Genomic DNA, 4,825 nt, shown 5'->3' with positions numbered 1-4,825 from the left:
GGATATAAAATGTAGACTGGCAATGGCAAGGAAAGCGTTTCTGAAGAAGAGAAATTTGTTAACATCGAGTATAGATTTAAGTGTCAGGAAGTCGTTTCTGAAAATATTTGTATGGAGTGTAGCCATGTATGGAAGTGAAACATGGACAATAAATAGTTTGGACAAGAAGAGAATAGAAGGCTTTGAAATGTGGTGCTACAGAAGAATGTTGAAGATTAGGTGGGTAGATCACGTAACTAATGAGGAGGTATTGAATAGGATTGGGGAGAAGAGGAGTTTGTGGCACAACTTGACTAGAAGAAGGGACCGGTTGGTAGGACATGTTCTGAGACATCGAGGGATCACCAATTTAGTATTAGAGGGCAGCGTGGAGGGTAAAAATCGTAGAGGGAGACCAAGAGATGAATACACTAAGCAGATTCAGAAGGATGTAGGCTGCAGTAGGTACTGGGAGATGAAGGAGCTTGCACACGATAGAGTAGCATGGAGAGCTGCATCAAACCAGTCTCAGAGCTGAAGACCACAACAACAACAACTATAATCACTATAAAGTACGTCAAATACAAAGTAAAAGCATCTGAGGCACAGACATTATCCATTAGCGCCTTACAAAGCTACATATTATAATTTTCCTTTATTCATATAAGGACGTCAGGAATATGCACACAGAAAGCTGTTCATAACACGACTTAGGTACAATGTGACCAGCGATTAAAACCTGTATGCTGGGCTTTACCTGTCTAGGCACGATGGTCTTAGGTATTGTAAGCGCTAAAAAAGAACGTATTAACTTGCTATAAAGTCTCTCACCATCCATACATTCGTTATGAGCAAAGTACGAATCAACTACGAAAACCTGCATAGGCACATGGAACTAAGGAGCGCCATGTCAGAAGCAAACCGAAGGGCACAGGAACAGGGGGGAAGATGACACTCGAACAAAGATGCAGAGTCACTCCACGTACGCTCCCATCGGCATGGCACTCGATTCGTTCATGGGCCTCACCGAAAGGGGAATAATGACAAACCATATTACTATGATACCAAAAAACACAAGCGTTCTGGCTTCACACACAAATATGTCTGTACAGTATAAAAATAAATAAAATAAGAACGTAACGAAGACACGCTTGGCGGGCAATGGTAATCATCGCGTAAAGTTTTGCTGGCGGAGCTGGCCAACTACACTTCAAGCCTTATAACAAGTATTTACCAAGGTAGGCCCTCCTAAAAAACATATAAATAACATTAGCAGTATTCTAAAGGTCGTTTTGAGTCTGGTTCGAAGTGATGACACTGTGACTCATCTCCAGCCACCACTCGCGCCAGGAAGGCATTCCCTTCCCGAGCATAGCGCTGCAGGCGAACGAGACAGTGGGCCATTCGACATGCTTCCTGGTGTGGTTGGCGACTGTGGGGCACTCATTGGGCGCACACTTTGTGCAGTCGTTCCTTCATGATGGTGTGAACACTCCCGACGCTCAATCCGACCACGGCGGCAGTGGCTTTCACTGTCCCTTGGCGGTCCTGGGTAATGAGGGCATCCACCAGCTGGACCATGTCACCGGTAATGCAATGTGGTACTCCAGACCGTGCATCATCGGCTAACGACACCCGTCCATCCCTGAAACACTTGCGCCGCGCCTTGACCCTTGCAGTGTTCGCCGTACACTTGTGACATTCGTCGATGAGTGTCAGTTCCTGCTGCTCCTTTTGCGGTCAGAAAACGAACAACACCTCTTTGCTACAGAATAATTCTGAAGATTAGATGGGTAGATCACATAACTAGTGAGGAGGTATTGAATAGAATTGGGGAGAAGAGGAGTTTGTGGCACAACTTGACTAGAAGAAGGCATCAGTTGGTAGGACATGTTCTGAGACATCGAGGGATCACCAATTTAGTATTGGAGGGCAGCGTGGAGGGTAAAAATCATAGAGGGAGACCAAGATATGAATACACTAAGCAGACTCAGAAGGATGTAGGCTGCAGTAGGTACTGGGAGATGAAGAAGCTTGCACAGGATAGAGTAGCATGGAGAGCTGCATCAAACCAGTCTCAGGACTGAAGACCACAACAACAATAACATCTTTGCTCTTCTGTTGACGCCTCCGTGTCACTTTTTGCAATGCGACTGGCAACGTTGGACGATTGATGCATGCTGCTACGGGCTCTTTATAGTCACGTGACGTGCACGCGTACCTTCTAGCGAAGGGCTGTGAACGTCGACGCTCTGCTCGGAACCACACGCCACGATATTTCCCTCCTGTCACCGGTTTGTGCATTCCAGATTCCGGCTCGTTTCTTTTTGAACGCACCTTATATAATGGATCGTGAGCTCTTCGAGATTTATTAAAACATTACCATTTTCATCAGCTGTATTTGCTAAAAGTAAGTAAGAAGCAACACCATAAACGTTGCGGTAAGCTGCGCCAATATGCTGATAGCGGTATACCTTTCCTCATTCACGAAGATCGTCTTCGTCCCACGCATGGGTTTCCTGGATTAAAAGCACGTAAGTAGTATTAATTAAAGAAAATTTTGACTAACAATGACTTTTAGCTCGGCTAATTCGCTCTTTGTTTACTAGGCTAAGAAAGACTGAAGGTTCCTGGTTTTTTAGTAATTTGATCCTGTGGAGGGCTCTTTGCTAGTGTTTGGTTGGCTAAACACAGAAGACAGAAAGAAATGTCGGTAGAGCAATGGTCCACGAAAGTATTGGTTCCAGGTTCGAATCCCAGTTCGGTATAGGGTTTTAATCTGACAGGATTTTTCACATCAACTCACAGTCCGTTTCCTTTAATTTACGTCTATGGTCACAAACTTTTTGTTAACAGATTACCGCTTTCGGTCTATAATTACCATCATCAGATCTGTTTTATAAAAACAAAGTCCTAATGTACTTTGTTTTTATAAAACAGATCTGATGATGGTCATTATAGACCGAAACCGGTAATCTGTTAACAACAGATCTGATGATGGTCATTATAGACCGAAACCGGTAATCTGTTAGCAACAGATCATCAGATCTGTTTTATAAAAACAAAGTCCTAATGTACTTTGTTTTTATAAAACAGATCTGATGATGGTCATTATAGACCGAAACCGGTAATCTGTTAACAACAGATCTGATGATGGTCATTATAGACCGAAACCGGTAATCTGTTAGCAACAGATCATCAGATCTGTTTTATAAAAACAAAGTCCTAATGTACTTTGTTTTTATAAAACAGATCTGATGATGGTCATTATAGACCGAAACCGGTAATCTGTTAACAAAAAGTTTGTGACCATAGACGTAAATTAAAGGAAACTTATTGTATATACGGGACACTGTTTTATTCGCGATAATGTCGCAACTTGTGGAACTCACAGTCCACTTCAGAGCGAAAATTTATTCTCGTAAGGAATTTTTGTTGGATATTTTCCAATCCGTGTCATACCGTACAGTTTTTACTCTGCACTGCTCCTCATCCTATCAGTCAACTTGAGCATCTCCCTCCCCCCTCCTCCCCCCCCCCCCCACCTCCACACAATCCCGAACCCTTGACCCTGCCGTCGGTGGGATGGTTTATGTGCCTCAAAGATACAGACAGCCATACTGTAGGTGCAACCCACAAAGGAGGGGTATCTGTTGAGAGGCCAGACAAACGTGTTGTTCCTGAAGAGGGGCTGCAGCCATTCCAGTAGTTGCAGGGGCAACAGTCTGGATGATTGACTGATCTGGCCTTGTAACACTAACCAAAACGGCCTTGCTGTGCTGGTACTGCGAACGGCTGAAAGCAAGGGGAAACTACAGCCGTAATTTTTCCCGAGGACATGCAGCTTTACTGTATGATTAAATGATGATGGCGTCCTCTTGGGTAAAATATTCTGGAGGTAAAATAGTCCTCATTCGCTTCTCCGGGCCCCTTAAGAGGATGTCGTTATCAGGAGAAACAACACTGGCATTCTACAGTCAAAGAACAATACTGGCGTTCTACGGTCAAAGCGTTCAATGTTCGGTGCCTTCATCGGATAGATAAGTTAGAAAATTTAAATATGGACATGGATAGATTGAATTAGTTAGAGTGGAGATTACTGGAGTTGAAAAGAATTTGAAAGGGCACTGAAAGACCTAAGTCGAAACAAGGCCAGCAAAGTAGACGGCATTCCGCCAGAACTGGTGACGGCTTCGGGAGAGGCAGCCATATTAAAATTTTCCGTCTGGTATTCAGGATTTATGTGACTGGCGAAATACCCTCAGCCTTCAAGAACAGTGTAATAATACCAACTTCCAAAAAAGCACTTGCTGACAGGTACGAATACTACCGAGCTATCAGTTTAATAAGTCATGGTTGCAAAGTACTAACACGAATTATTTACAGAAGAATGGAAAAAACTAGTTGGAGACGACCTTGGGGAAAATGAGTTGGGGTTCTGGAGAAGTGTAGGGACATGCGACACTGCCACATCTCTTAGAACATAAGTTAATGAAAGACAAACCTAATTTTATAGCATTTCTAGACTTAGTGAAAGCTTTCGACAATGTTGACTGGAATACATTGAATTCTCAACGTAGCAGGGGTAAAATATAGGGAGCGAAGGTTGTTTACAATACAGAAGTCAGACGGCAGTTACAAGAGTCGAGGGGCATGACAGTGAAGCAGTGGTTCAGAAGGGAGTTATAAAGGACTTTAGCCTATCCCCGACGTTATTCAGTCTCGTTTAGGGAGGAGAAATAAAAACTTTGAGGTTTGCCGATGACAACAACAAAGGACTCGGAAGAGCAGTTGAAGGAAATGGACTGTGTCTTGAAAGGAGAAGATGTTGTTGTTGTTGTGGTCT

This window comes from Schistocerca serialis, chromosome 10 (assembly GCF_023864345.2).
Source record: "Schistocerca serialis cubense isolate TAMUIC-IGC-003099 chromosome 10, iqSchSeri2.2, whole genome shotgun sequence".
NCBI classification, from domain to species: Eukaryota; Metazoa; Arthropoda; class Insecta; order Orthoptera; family Acrididae; genus Schistocerca; species Schistocerca serialis.
The sequence above is the reverse complement of the archived record's forward strand: the minus strand, read 5'-3'. Positions refer to the sequence as shown.